General features: G+C 41.3%; 1 pseudogene; it reads left to right on the top strand.

Moving 5' to 3' along the window:
* Positions 1-15,782: 15,782 nt before the first annotated feature.
* LOC106728271 lies at positions 15,783-16,225 on the top strand (annotated as a pseudogene).
* The last annotated feature ends 5 nt before the right edge of the window (positions 16,226-16,230 follow it).

Below are 16,230 nucleotides of genomic sequence, written 5' to 3'. Positions count from 1 at the left end.
CTGAGATCTCAGCTTGGCTCTTGGCTGGAATACCTACTGGTATACGTGGCCTCTTCATGTGGTCTCTCCATGTGGGCTAATTGGGTTTCCTCATAGCATGATGGCTGGGTACCAAGAGCAAATGTCCCAATACAGTAAAGCAGAAATGTATAGCATTTTTATGAACTAACTTTGATAGCCACATAGCATCACTTCCATCATATCCTATTGGTCGAGACAGTCATAAAGGTCTATCCAGGTGCAAGAAGAGGAGACACAGATCTCACCGTTTGATGAGAGGAACATCATAGTAAGAGCATATGGGATGGGAAATATCATTGCTTTCATCTTTGGAAAACACAATCTGCAACATGTGTCTAGTTCCCCCAATAAAAAGCAGATTTTTTAAATAAATAAACCCATTAGCAATATTTTTGACACAGTAAGGATCTCGGAGTTTTGCTTTACTGACTTGAAAAGCAGGGTCATATAGTTAATGTAGTCAAAAATATTTTTCTTCTACTAAAATAAAATCAAAGCTAATAGTGCTCAATGCCTTTGAAGATCAAATGGCCAGACAGACAGACTGTCAATGTGTTTATGTCACATGTATACAGTCAAAATGAAAGAATGTGATAATGGATGATTTAGGAATTACTTCTACACCATGAGGGGCACAACAAACTATAAGGTAAAGGAACTATTCCTCTTGCAGCTTATATTTCTTTTAATATCTTAATTACTGTGCCTGAGTACCAAATGTCCTCAGACCTCAGCAGCCTGTGACAGTAACACAATGCCTACATCTGGCTGTCTTCTAGTCTCCATTTACAGTCACAAGGTTTTGCAGTCACTGCTACCTCCCCAGCCTCAAAGTCTCACCCACGCTGAGAATCTCCAGCTGTTATGCTGAGAAATAACTGCTGTTCACTCCCTTCTGCTCCAAATGTCCACTGTCAAAAAGGCTATTGGGGGGAGGTGTCCAGACCCCACCACAGCTGCAGTGTCCACTGTAAGGACATGGACTCTAGGGACCACACTCTCACCTGACACTCTGGTGCCACCCTAATCCTTCAGGTGCCAAGCTGCACCCTGGGGAAATGGCTTCCTCACCATGCTGACACCCAGACACCCAGGCAGGTGCTGTTGGTTTGCCAAGGCTTACAACATCCCTCACCAAAGTGGCCCCTTCTCTCTGCTGTCTCCCTCCACTGCTGCCCGAAACGCCTTATACTATCAGAGTCAGACAAACAGAAACAGATGGGTTCTATTCAGGGGTGTGAGGGATGAACGAGGGAGGGGGGGCAAAGTATAAACAGTTGGTGAATCTAGAAGGCAAAGATTATACATCTTTTTGTTCTATTATTTCAATTTTTCTATAGTTTAAAATATTTCAAAATAAAACATTGAGGAAACATTTAAAAACAAAAGAGCTATAGAAAACAAAAATACAATTGCTTTCATGGTTACATCCTAAATCTGGTTCAGTATATAGGCTTCGTCATTAAAATGAGTGACGGCCCAGATGAAGGCCGGGGGAGTGAGTGTAGAAGCCAGATTTGAGAGAAATTTCTGACTAGAAACAAGAGGATGTGGCTAATTGGATATGGGTTATGAGGGAGGGAGGAGTCAAGGGTGACTATGATATTCAAGTTAGGATAGATGATTCAAGAAGAAAACAGATGAATTCTGTTTGAACACGTAGAGTTCAGGTTCCAACAAGACATCCAGCAGTGATGGTCAGAAGGCAGACTGGACCATGAGCAAGAGGTGGGTGGTAATGTTATAAAGACAGGAGTCAATAGAAACTCGAGCAGATCCACCCATGAGGTCACCCAGGGAAATTAAGAAGGAAAGTGAGAAGAGGGGAAGACAAGGATGGGCTGTGGAGGGGAATCACTTTCCAAGATGAGGCCCTCTGTGTTAATCCCACACTCCATGGTGTCTCGGTATAACTCATTCCTGGGCAATTTCCATTCCATTAACACTCCTGCTTTCTTTAGATTGTTTTTTATTATTTCGGTTTTATTATGCTGGTACAAACGCCAAGCACTTCTAATAAATGGCCTTTTTCATCTGTTATATCACCCAAATGAATTCAAGTGCTTATAATTAGCGAGGTTTACATAACAGGTATAATTTCTTCATAATAAAGTCAGACCATCATCATTGATTTTTCTTAATGGAAGCATTTTGCTTTTGAAATAAACAGCAGGCATTAGCCAAAGATATCTGGATAGCAATAATATTCAACTCTGATCATAACCTGTTTGCTACTCTCTTGAAACTAATCATAATTCTAGAACAAAATAAAAACATGAGGAGCTTAATAAAAACCATTTTATCAGACAAGGCTCATTCTTCTTCAGTGCTACATTTATCACACAAGGGAAAATTACTTTATTACATGGGTAGCAACACATTTATGACAGGCCCTTGAAAAATAAGTCTGATGCTCATTTTGAAAGTTCATTTCTTAATGGTCATATGCCATTCAGTCATCAAAAATCCTCTAAAATAAAACTACCACATGCTTTTAAGTGCTTTCTTCTTAAATAAAAGGACTTGGCAGGTGCATATATTACAGTTTAGACTGTTGATATATGGTGTATGTTAAATTGTAAATGAAATTCAATACTATGGCCATCCCAGATCAAAATAATTAGGCAAAAGAAGAGGGTTCTTAATGATTTGGTAATTTTATATCGTCAAGCAGATAATTCCAAGGAAGGGGGAGTGGAAATGCCACTTCCGCACTTAGATCAATGAGTCAATCACTGGCCTTGAAACCCCGTATCACTGGCTCACCCCACCAGCCAGCCCAGCGCTCCAGGGCTCAGCAAATTATCTGCCCCACCCCCCAATTCCACCCCTGAACAAGCAGGTCTGGGAAGGCCTGGCTGTCTATTCTCCTATTTCATGATGTAAAGTTGTAATCGGAAAGCAGCTGCCCAGCCAGGGAAACCCAGTTCCCACTTCTTTTGCAGTTAGGTAGGGACACATCACTCATTCTCACTGTGCAATGGGCCAGGAGTAACATGTGCCACTCTGGAGCCAGGCCTTTAAGACGCAGGCAGCTCTCCTCCCTGCTCTCTGTTCCCCTCCCGCCAGCTCACAGGTCCACAGGGAGCGCTGAATCTCCACCTGGAAGTCTCCTGAGCTCCCGGGTGGAGAACCATCGCTGACCACTAGACTGATATGGAAGCAAAACAGAAACTCCTATTGTATTGAGCCATTAGACATTTTGGGTGTAGATGCTGCAGCAAGTTATCCTCTCTCAGAAACCAGAGGATGAGTCATATGTGCTCGTAAATAAGCCACATCCGCTACCAGTGAGCTCCTGTGTACCATGGCTTTATTTTCTCCTTCTGCTCCATTCCAGGAACCACCACTACCTCTGCCGGGCTTCACCACTCACACTACCCCAGTCAGGCACATCTGCCACTGGTGCTGGGATCACCAGACACTGCGGCCACAGCTGCTGGGTACAGCTGCCTCCACTGCCATCCTCTGCATACTCTGCGAACTGCATATGCTCTGAGCTGGCACTCCGGCCGGGCCGCCCCCTGCCGCAGCTGGAGCCCTCAATTACTCACTCCTCCAAGCTTTGTGGTAAAGGAAGAGTGCCTCTCTCCATTTTGATGTTAAACTCATTTGGCTTCAAGCAACTCACAGAAAGAAAAAGCCCAATGAATGGTGGCTTTAAGCAAAAAAAAAGCATTTACCTAATTTACACGACAAGCAGAAGTAGAGAGTTCCAGGTTTGGTGCAGCAGATGCACAACACCATCAAACATCTAATTTTTTCTATGTGTCTTTGCCTTTCTCATCTGACAGCTTCTTTTTTTTTATTTTTTTTTTATTGATTTCAGAGAGGAAGGGAGAGAGAGAGAGAGATAGAAACATCAACATCAATGGTGGGAGAGAACCATTGACAGGCTGCCTCCTGCACGCCCCCTACTGGGGATCAAGCCTGCAACCCAGACTTGTGCCCTTGACCAGAATCAAACCCAGGACCCTTCAGTCTGCAGGCCGACACTCTTCCACTGAGCCAAACCGGCGAGGGCCAGCTTCTTATTCTTAGGCACATCACTCCCTAAATCACAACATAACTGCCACAGATCCAAGCAGCCCCTCTTCAGAAAACATCAGTTGAGCAAAAAACTAGGAGAGATTTTCCCAGAGGCCCACCTGCACATTTCTCCTTACACAGCATTGAGCAGAACTCCTTGCACACATGGTCATCCTGCCTCCGGAGAGCACTGGGGAAGGAGAACTCTGTCCAGAGGAATGAGATTGGCTGTTGGGGGTGAAGAGGCCGTGAACAGTAGCTGCCTTCCACTCACAGACAATGTACTCAAAGGCTCCTCTGCCTCCTATGGCCCAGCCATGAGTCCATGGGGAACTGGCCAGGTACAACGCTAAGTGGCAGCCATCTGCCCTCTATACCAGTGATGGCGAACCTTTTGAGCTCGGCGTGTCAGCATTTTGAAAAACCCTAACTTAACTCTGGTGCCGTGTCACATATAGAAATTTTTTGATATTTGCAACCATAGTAAAACAAAGACTTATATTTTTGATATTTATTTTATATATTTAAATGCCATTTAACAAAGAAAAATCAACCAAAAAAATGAGTTCGCTTGTCACCTCTGACATGCGTGTCATAGGTTCGCCATCACTGCTCTATACCAACACATATGCACGTGCACACACTTGCTGTGACTATGGTTTGATCATGGGTCACCCTGTATCAAGCCTCTCTCTGTCTCTCTCATATAGGAGAGCTCATCTAGTCATCATCAAAAGGCTTCCTTGCAGGGGAGCCCCACCAGTTCGAGAGATGAGCTCACCACACGTTTAGTACTGTATGTCCCATTTCAGTCATTGTTTGGGCTCAAGCCACAAACTACCACCCCAATCCTACCACTTTCATTTGCATTGACAGAGCTGGTCTGACCAGACTGCAAATGGACAAGCACGTCATTTTTTTTTATACGTACACAGCACTGGCCAGAATGTATTAGAAAAATGTTTTATTCTAGAACTATATGTTTCAAAAAGAAAATATTGCTGGTGTTCAGGTCACATTAACAATAAGCACTAATAATGACAACAGATCGTTTATTCAATATTAACTGCATTTAATTACATGAAAAAGCAAAGATTGCCACAGGGAGCACACTGCTTGTCAGGAATGGGATGTGCTAATAATTCAGTGAGAAAAATTCTAATTCATCTACAACTTCAAAGGGTAACATTTCCCAGGGGAAATGAACTTAATCATAGGGAAGGAAAATGCAACAGAGTTAAATGCATTTTTTAGGCTCTTAATGTTTGCCTTCTTCCTTGTTAAGTGAATTCCCAAAACGATGGGCTCCGGTTGGTGAAAAACTCCAGAACAATCTGAGATGAGACTTTCTGATGGTCTATAGGCCCTGCTCGGGGCCCTTCACAGACCTGTGTGATCAGACAGGCTGTGCAGCTGACACGAGGCTTCTGAAAGAGTGAATTTATTAAAACACATTCTCTATCAAGGCAGTAACAGGTAAGATGTCTTTAGGGCTTCAGTTTAGGTCGGTGATTTCTAATCTACATAAATTTCCCTGGAACTGACTGTAAACTAGTTAAATGGTTGGCTGGTGACAAAAAGATGAGGAAAATAATGAATGCATATCAAGCAGCACAAAAGATTTGGAGGGATTTGTATCTGCTCTGTAATTATGTTGGCGCATGGGAAATTAAAATTCTTGTCTGGGCCTCGTCACTCCCTCCCTCCCGCCCCCCAGGCCTCCTCATCTTGTCCTCAATAAAAGAGCTTTTGGAGCAAATGGAAATGGTAGTTTAAGGTCAAAGAAAACAAAGAGAAAGGAAGATGAGAGAAGGGAATGAAAAGAAAAGACAGCCCCTGGAGGCCTCTCCATGTTCCCCAGTGAGGCAAAGGGCTCTCACATAACCAGGAAAGGCTATTTTAACCAAAACGTCCAGTTGGCTCAAGGAAGAAAAGAGTTCCAATGAATTTTTTACCTCATACTTCTATCAACACAGCTTGCACATTGGAGTGTGAGTATCTGTCTGTTATTCCTCTAGACCAGGGGTGGACAACTACAGCACACTGCCTGTTTTTGTGCCACCCTTAAAATAGTTTTTACGTTTTTTAATGGTTACATAAATACTTTCGATTTTGCCTCTTGGCCCCCTAAGTCTAAAATATTAACTCTCTGGCCCTTAAAAAGTTTTCCAATCCTTGCTCTAGATGAGACCTCGAGGGGGTAGTACTGCTCATTACATTTCATCTCTTGGATCCAGAAAGTTCTAAGAGAGCATCTTAATCTGGGGGAAGACATTTTTCTCATTGACAAATGAAGAAGCTAAGGTCTAGTGATGCTAATTGGCTGGCCCAGAGTCCAACAGCTTTTTAGTGGCAGAGCTAAAACTAGAAACCCCACTGCAATACCACCCGGATCTGGTGATACCAACACAAAGCATTATATCACCTTTCAAAGTCTCTCTTTCATTCAAACTCATCAACCTCCGTGTTTCAGTAAGTACAAGGACACCTATTCAGAGCATACCTCGGTGAAGAGAGACAAATGCATTTAGTAGGAAACTCCAAAAAAACTTAATCTTATTCCTAAATTGAGGTACAGTTTGAAACTCAATCCCTGGGTAAGTGACAAACCTGACATTGTCCTAAATAATTAATCTCTGACTATATGGGCCTGATGCGGAGACACTGAAAAATACATTTACTGTGAGGTACAAACGTGATTTGTAGTATACTGAGTGGTAAACTGATAGAGAAAAACACATTGACAAAATAAAAATAAATTTCTTTTACTATGTATACTCAGAATTACATCAGAGAGAAAATAATGTGCTTGGTTCACTTTATATCCATGTTGAATGTCTCTAGTGATGAGAGTTTCTGACTCTTTCCTGGGGAGGCTACTCCCTAAACTAATACTTTTCATTATCATTCATGTTTTCCAAGGCAATATTTCAAGGTCTAATGGGTTTATTCACCACTCAACACAGATGCCGAATTGAAACCTGTCTAATAATACTCAAACTGTATTATAATTTTTGCTATGTTTTCAAAACTTGAGGATATAAAATCTTGATGTGTATATTTTAACAAATATTGATGCTTTCTTTGGGATTTAGGAGGACAGAGTCAATGAATTGGGTATGACTGAGTACTTTGGCCTGCCATCTGAGCAGCTATAACTACCCTAATGCTATGTCTGCATAGGTGACTTGTGGCTTTATGTCATCTAGACAGTGTTAGAGAAAAACCTCTCCTTCCTCTCTCCTGAGTGCTCTTTTGAAAGTCTTGCTGCTCTAGTTAGTTCAGTGCTATTTATTTTTCACTTGTGTTCATTACTTTAGTCCTCGGGAGTATTGTTCAATGTTTAGCAACAATAAATTTTATTTCCCATGTGTCGGTCTGGTTACAAATCCCTCCAAATCTTTTCTGCGGCCTCATATGCATTCATTATTTTCTTCATCCTTTTGTCACCAGCCAACCATTTAACTAGTTTATAGTCCATTCCAACGTAATTTATGTAGATTAGGAATCAAAAGTAGTCCAGAGTCCTGCAGGCATCTCACCTGGCCCTCTCTGCAGTGAATTGGGTTCTTTATCAAATCAACCCCTCATGCACCCCACTTAAGAGCTGCAGTACTGGCTTGCTTTAACCTCCAGCTTCAGAATACACAGTCTCTAATCATAGTCAATCAACCAGCCATTATTTATTTCCACCCACGTAATGCTCTCTTTCGTTCAAACTCATCGACATCCGTGCTTCAGTAAGTACAAAGACACCTGCTCAGAGCGTACCTCGGTAAAGAGAGACAAATGCATTTAGTTTAATAAATAAATAAATAAATAAATGCAAAATAAATGACATCAGATGGGGGGAAAAGGCAATATTAAACAAGTAATTTTTCAGAATTGATTTAAACTTGGCTAAGGAGTTCAAAAAGTCTCATTGTTTTAAAAGTGAGTGTCATACATAAAAGGGAGAGGGATCAAAGTGATCCTCAACTAAAAGTCTCAGTTTTCATTTATAAAAGGATGGGCCAAAGATAAACTACAGTAAAATACATTTTTACTCTTTAAGTTGTGTTGGAAATTTTACAAATTTCATTCCAATACAACAAATATCCTTTGTCCGTTTAGGCTAAATGAAAAGGGGGCAAGGTCATTTTCACTGAGGTTACACCAACCAACAAATATTTATTGAGTGCCACTGCTTACTCTGTCTTGTGTTGAGACCTATAGAGAATGTCATAATTGGTCCCAAAGAGGTGATGACTGTAGACCCCTCAATACAAAGATGTCAAGATAAATGAAAAGGCCAAATACAGAAGGCTGGAAATCATGGAGGGAAAGTGAGGAGTATCTATTCCCCCCCTTTTTCTCTGTCCTTTTCTCTATTTCTCCCCCCACTTCCATCACCAGGTTAGCAAATCTTAAACTTGATCCATCAGAACATGGGTGCCACTAATGATTTTAGAATGGATAAAATGAGGTAGTAGAAACCAGAGGAACCAACTTTTTTTTTTTTTTTTACAAACAAGACTTCAGACAGACTATTTACAAAGCTCTGTCTGAATTTTCTAAGGCTCTGATGAAGTGAGTCACACACACAATCCTGCCTTCAGGTGAGATTGTAACTAGATCACGTTCAGCAAGTTCAGGCTTTATTTTGCCTTTTCTTAAATTACATTTTTAAGAAAACAATCTCTGAGAAGAACAAAATTTATAAATTGTATCCTTTTAGAAATTTGTTCATGAGAGATTGCATCAAAACAAAAGCTATATGGCTGCCCAACCCAAATGAGCTAGACAATACAACCAAAACCTTCAATGCAAACAAAAATTCACCAAAACAGAAGTAATGGTGTGCAGGAGATAAAACCTACAAACAACATACTGAATATAATTCTTACTGAGGCAATTAGGATATTCTGGAATTTTATTACATTTGACCATCTAAGTCATTAGTTAACATGCAATTTTTTTAAATCTACTATTACTTGACCATGTCTTCAGTTTATAAAAGAAAAGTTATGGATCATGATTTCCACTGTGGATTAATAATTAATCTGTTCCTACTGGGGCTGATTTTTCATAGCTCTTTTCATACTGTTAGCTTTTTTCAAACTTATTTTAATCTTTTGGATGATTCTGAATGAACAATAGCCCAACCTTCATTAATAAACACATTACGATTCTCTAACCTGGTTTTCCTGCCTCTTCGTGAGGGACAGCTCAGGGGCAGCCAGGGAGGATGTGCACAATTTTCTTCAGGGTCTCTGCTTTGATGGTGACTAGAAGCAGGCAAGCTCCCTTGGCTAGTTTGCATGTTAAAGGTACTTCTGGCAGGTGTCTGGTGGAAGATCTAAATGCTCCTCTCTCCTGTGAGCAAGGGCAAACTCCCTTCAGTGACATGAATTGGCAATAGAAGCATATTCAACAAGCTTCAATAACCCTTTGGACCCCCTTTTTTGAAGCCATAAAACCTGTATTAGAGAAAATTTAGACCTAATGTTTTCTAATGTGTCACTCTGCCCTATTTCCCCCAGTTGACAACAGTGGAAAACCTTCTAACATGTTACTACTTCTTAATTCTAGCCAACAGGCAGATCTCTCCAAGTCCGGCTTTTTAAATTATTTTTGAAATCCTTTCCAATTCCTGATTTTGCTTGCACATCACTCACTTATTTTCTTTACAGAACAGAAATGCTTGAGTTATGCATAAAACCTTTTAAAAGCATTTTTCAGACAAAACACTTTGCATTATTAAGCATTGTAAAATTATTATTACACATCACTTTTATTATGTAGCTCATTTTAAATGGACCAGGATATTTTAATCATCCAAGAAAAGACATTGTTTATAGCTTAAAATTGAAAATATATCAGCACATTTTTCCATAAAATATGAATACATGATTTTTCGTTTCTTTTAATGATGTTTTGGAACTATGTTACAATAGTACATGCAATAAATCTCAGTCAAGGAAAAAAGTAATGTAAAAAGTGTTATTAATAACAATATATATATTTCTTAATTTTACAGACATCCCTATTTTGAAATATTAATCATTTTACATAGATAACCTCTGTGTTACCATGCCATTTATCTAAACTGTAGTATATTACAACTCTGGGTGAAGAATTGCAAATTATATCAAAGAAACAAATGGTCAAAACGACATAAATTACCCACAATTGCAACTGTTAAAGAATTAAAGAATAATCAAAAAAATCCAGTAAGGCCCACAGCATGGATGTATATAGGTTCAGAAATGTAAAATATTTGCAACTGTATTACTGCAAATTATTTCTTAATTAAACTAGTGATGTGAAAAAGAAAGTTATTGGATTGATGATCTTCATAATTAGCTCCTGGTGAGCATATTAATATTAAACATGCATGGTCCTGTATGTAAAACACATTTCTTTGATGGTATCATTTTGCTCAGTTGTAACTTCACAGTAAAACTGAGCCAGTCTTTAAAATGTGTACTAAAATTTTGGATGAGAGCGCATTTCTGTAAGGCAAAATTGGTTTGTGGTTTCTACTCTAAGAAAGAGAATTACTGTGCACAGTATAGGAAGTCTAATTTTACGGTTTGCAAGGCTAGGGAGTAGCTAGAGTTTTCAGCGGCTCACCCACACCTGTCATGAATAACAATACAATGAATTTGCAAAGCTATCTCAGTGGAATTCCAAGAACTGCATAATCTCATTTAGACTCCTAACATCTCTCCCAGGAGCCACCACGAAGGAAATGTCTCCATTTTAAACAATGGAAAGGAGGAGGCAGATAGCGTTCAGACAATACCTTGCACCCAACAGATTAGAAAGTACTTCCCTAGTCATGGCAGAACTTTCAACAATCCCCTTAGAGAGATTCCAAGCATACTGGGACAGGCGCCTCATTTCCACAGTGGCAGCATCAGGCCACCATTGTCAGACAAGCCTCAGTACTGGAAGAACCAAACCTATGCGTTTTCAACAACTTCCCCCGGCACCTTTCCACAGCTGACCCACTAGCAGCCACCACCACCACCACCCAAGTTGACTGTCTCAGGACTTTGGCTTCTAGAGCCTAGCACCCATCCCCTGTCTCAGCCCCCAAGGGTTCTGATCTTCCTCCACTTTGGCTTCTGGATCTTCTCTGCTTATTCCTTTGGATTGGACTCCCCTCCTCAATTTTGACTTCACTGGCCATCCTTGAACCCAGCCGAGGGTCAACACTTCCACACATTATTCCATAGGACAGACCCTAACCAGCCCAGAGATGGGCAGTCCAGCTCTGGGAAGCAGCCCCACAGTGCATAACAGAGTTCCAGTTCTGATGCATTCAGCAGGCTGGATGCCCACGACCCCAGCTCCCACTCTAGCAAAGCAGCTCCTGTAGCAGTGAACTCTCGCGTCCTTCTGTGTGACACTGATGGCCTGAACACGGGGCTAAGGAGAGCAGAGTCACAGACCAAGGCCCCAGGAAGCCTGCCATGCTGTGGTCACAAGTGTGCCGCCTGGTGACTTGCCAGCATTGCTACAAAAACCTAAAGCTCTTCACAGGGGACACAAGGAAAAAGTGAAGGTGATTAGTGGCTGGACAAATAATTCCAAAATGCATGTTCTGCAAGCAACGGAATGCAGCATAATCTCCCTAGGAGCTGTGCATTGCGTAATCATGGTCTTCTTGCTCAAAATCCAGCACCATGTATTGCTCCTGCGATAATCTACATTTAAAAAAAACAAAAAACTAGCACCATATGGGGCTTTCTGCTGAACAGCAGACCATTTCCTGGGACACGCTGAGTTATATGAGTGGACAGCTTGCAAACAAGGCCACTTGAAGACAGGCAGGATACTACCTCTTGGATGGTAAAGGCTAGCCTCCAGAAGCCACCTTGACTATTTGACATGCCTTTTTTTTTTTTTTGACATGACTTTTAAAAATACACCCCATAAACTCTGGCATTTCTTCTTGGTGTTGGCCATTTCCTGACTGGACTCCAACTTGCTTCCGTAACCTCTCACCACTATTCCACCACTTAGCTCTTCCTGCCCTTCAATGCTAGTTGCCAGTGAGCCCTATCCAGGTAGACCCATGTAGTTCCTCATTCATTAGCACACACCCAAGTACAGTGTCCTCGTGCCCTCCTCAGCAGTCTATCCCAACTCAATGTTTGGTTTAAGTGATTTTCAATCACTACCATCCATTCCCACTCACTCCCAACCTCTCCAACCAAAAAAAAAAAAAAATAGATAGATAGAGCAAACATATATCCCCTTATTTTTTCTTTCTCACGTAACCCTAATTCCGTTCAGTATGGAAGTGGGCTGAAATGAAAATATTCTCCTTCCCTGCCTCCCCTGCAGCTAGGGCCCTGAGATCCAGTTCTGGCCAAGAGATGCAGAAGAAAATCTTTGGAGAAAAGCATCCCTTTTCAAACAAAAAAGTTAGAATCAGAAGCAAACAAGTTGGGCACTTCTTCCAGGATGGCATATGCATATGGAGCTAGAGACAGAAAAGCTGACCACAATCATTAGGCAACAAACCGGAAGACAAGAGCCCCATGCTAAGCGTGGCAATGTGGGAGGACAGAAGGAGCTGGAACTGTGGGGATGCGTCCCAGTCCTGGACTGTCCACCTTTGGACTTCTTGTTATGAGAAAAATAAATAAATCCCTGTTTGGTTAAGGCACTGTGGTCAAATTCTTCTATTTTTCTATTACTTTTAGCCAAATGCATTCCTACCAGACACATTGCTCTCCTTTTACCCCACTGAATTTCGACTAGACTGTTGTTTTCACATCCTAATGGTCAAAGCTCAGGGTCTTACTTTCACACTTTTTGGCTTTTTAATTTTTAGCTAGAAACACATGCTAATATTTGACCTGGAAAACCAAATCCCTTCATCTTTTGGGTAAAGCATAATAATGATTAAATAAAATAATATTCAAGCATGAATACTTCAATAATACAACTAGCTTAAATCAAGGGAACATAAAGTAACAAAAAAGCAAATTCTTTTATCTCAGATCTAGGTTTGAAATCTCTCTTCATTACTCACTAGTTGTGTAGCCATGAGCAAGTCACCTAAACCTCTCCAAACTTCAGTTTCCTATCTATTAAATATAGATAAAAGTAATGTCTACTCACAGGGTTGCTGTTAACATCCCATGAAGCAGTATGGACAATAATAGGTATTGTTATTGGTCGTAATAATTATCTAGAAGTTATTTCTCCATTGAGTAAAAAATGCACTTTCAACTAATCTTTTTTCTTAATATATTTCCTTTTTTGGTAATAGCCTTCTAACCATTTCTAGGCAATAGATAAGGTAAAGATTCTAGAAGCCACTTATCTTGTGCAAGCTCAATTCTAATTAGAGGTAGGCCTGGAGAGTCCCTAAAAGAATTCCACTGGTCCTGGGTTGGATGCTACGATAATACAAGTTCATACCTAGTGAAGCAAAAAAGAACACTATTCCACATATGACCTACAAAACCAAGCACCCAAAACCAACTAAAGCCAGAAAACTGAACATTTTCTAGTGAGCATGTTTTAAATATTCATTAAGGGAAATTTCTTTCACTTTGCATACTGTGGATTTATCTATTCTTCTCCATGCCTTAATAGAGATGATCTTTTAGGTGATATGAGTGTGTCCCATAATTCTATTAAAAATATTTTTAAATAATGTGTAAAATTTGTGTTCGCTTTGCTCCTTTCATTTTTCCACTTATAAATATTTAGGAACTAAGAATTAGAAAGAATTTGAGACATATCTTATAAACTTACAGAAGAAAGTTCCTAAAACCAAGGAACTATCCTGAGGATGCCGAAAAGCAGTGCATGTTTCTAACCACCTTCCCACAGTGACCACAGCTCTCCTGAGGCTGTCATTGTCCTTTCCATAATGCTTAGATCCTGTGATTTTAAAGTGCGCGTATTGTCTGCGATATGCAGCACCACAGTGATGAGAGCTACAAACATTTCCATGTAGAGTTTAGGCTTTTGTCCCTTCTGTCAAGGTTGGTGTCACTGTCTTCATTTCTGCCTGCGTTTCATGTGGATCTGGACATTAACTTCTGTACCAATTTCTATGAATACTCACTGCAACCTTGTTGATCATCAAGCCTGACAAGGTTAAACTTATTGATCAGCTGCCTCCTGCACGCCCCCCACTGGGGATGTGCCCGCAACCAAGGTACATGCCCTTGACCGGAATCAAACCCGGGACCCTTGAGTCCACAGGCCGACGCTCTATCCACTGAGCCAAACCGGTTCTGGCAGATCCTGTGATTTTAAAGTGCGAGTATTGTCTGCGATATGCAGCACCACAGTGATGAGAGCTACAAACATTTCCGTGTAGAGTTTAGGCTTTTGTCCTTTCTGTCAAGGTTGGTAAGTGTCACTGTCTTCATTTCTGCCTGCATTTCATGTGGATCTGGACATTAACTTCTGTACCAATTTCTATGAATACTCACTGCAACCTTGTTGATCATCAAGCCTGACAAGGTTAAACTTGAGTATGTGAAAGTCGGCTGAAAGCAGACTAGAGAAGTGTGGTCAGGGAAATGGCTGGATGGTCCCGAGCCTGTGAGAGAAGGTGTTTGTGGCCCTTTTCGCATCCCTCAGCCTGAATCCAGCCCATCCCCTACTCCCCAGCTCTATCCCTAGGGCACCTGGCCCTGAGCCAAAAGCCAATCTTGTCACATTTCCTGTTAGTTCTCAATAGTCATAGTGCTGTGTATGGGAAAGCAGTCCATTTGGAGTTAGACAGAAAGATTATTTACCAACTTGAACACCTACTTACCTGCTCCAAAATGTTGTTTCTTCAGCTATAAAATGTAAAAATACCAACAACATATGGGCACCTTCTTACGTTTCTGGGGTAGAGAATAGAGGAGTTATTATGGTATGACTTTTCCCAAAAGCAATTTATCAAGAGCCCTAAAAATGTCTAGATTATTTGACAAGGTAATTTTGCTTTGGGGAATCTATACTGAAGAAATAATCTTTATTGTTGGAAGTATTACATATATGCATATAAGTTTCCTGGTTAATCTCTCCCCACCCCATCCCCCGCATTCCCTCTGAGATTCATCAATCTGTTCCATGCTTCTCTGTCTCTGGATCTATTTTGTTCATCAGTATATTTTGTTCATTAGATTCCACAGATGAGTGAGATCATGTGATACTTATCTTTCTCTGACTGGCCTATTTCTCTTACCATAATACTCTCCAGGTCCCTCCCTGCTGTTTCAAAGGGTAAGAGATCCTTCTTTTATATAGCCGCACTAGAGGCCCGATGCACATAATTCGTGCAAGAGTAGGCCTTCCTTCCTCCAGCTGCCGGCACCGGCTTCCCTCTGGTACCTGGGACCGTGCTTCCCTCTGGCCGCCAGCAGGCACCCAGCACCCAGGACCCCAGCTTCCCTCGCAGCCCCGGCTTCATCCGGAAGGAAGGAAGGACAGACATCCAGCCTAATTAGTATTCCAGGCTATCTAATCTTTTATCCTACTTCAGTGAAATCGGACCATGTTAGTGTTAGAGTTTCTAAGGGAGACAGTAGTTTACAAATCTTTCCTTGTCCAACTCTGAACCAATTGAAAAGTAGACACAGGAGTCAGACAGGAATTTATAAACAGCTTAAAAATTAAAACACAGTTTAAAGCTTAAAGCTCAGTTAGTAAATGTAGCTTGAACCATACACAAAATGGACTACTAAAAACTTATCCCCGCTCTTTCCAGCCGGCACTGAGCTATGGGTATCTCTCAAGACAACTGGCACAAGCGCTGCAAGACCAGGGGCAAGAGAAAGCCCTACCACAAGAAGCGAAAATATGAGCTGGGATGCCCTGCTGCCAACCCTAAGATTGGACCCGGCTGCATACACACACTCCGAGTGCGCGGAGGCAACAAGAAGTACCGGGACTGTACTTGAGGCTGGACGTGGGCAGCTTCTCCTGGGGCTCCCAGTGTTGTATGCGCAAAACAAGGATTATTGACGTTGTCTACAAAGCATCCAACAACGAACTGCTCCGCACCAAGACCCTAGTAAAGAACAGCATCGTGCTCGTTGATAGCACACCGTGTGGACAGTGGTACGAGTCCCATTACGCACTGCGCGTGGGCCGCAAGAAGGGGGCCAAGCTGACTCCTGAAGAGGAAGAGATTTTGAACAAAAACGATCAAAGAAAATTCAGAAAAAA

This window comes from Myotis brandtii, unplaced genomic scaffold, assembly GCF_000412655.1.
Source record: "Myotis brandtii unplaced genomic scaffold, ASM41265v1 scaffold581, whole genome shotgun sequence".
Lineage (NCBI taxonomy): Eukaryota > Metazoa > Chordata > Mammalia > Chiroptera > Vespertilionidae > Myotis > Myotis brandtii.
Note: the sequence above shows the minus strand (reverse complement) of the source record. Positions and strands in the feature narration are given on the sequence as shown.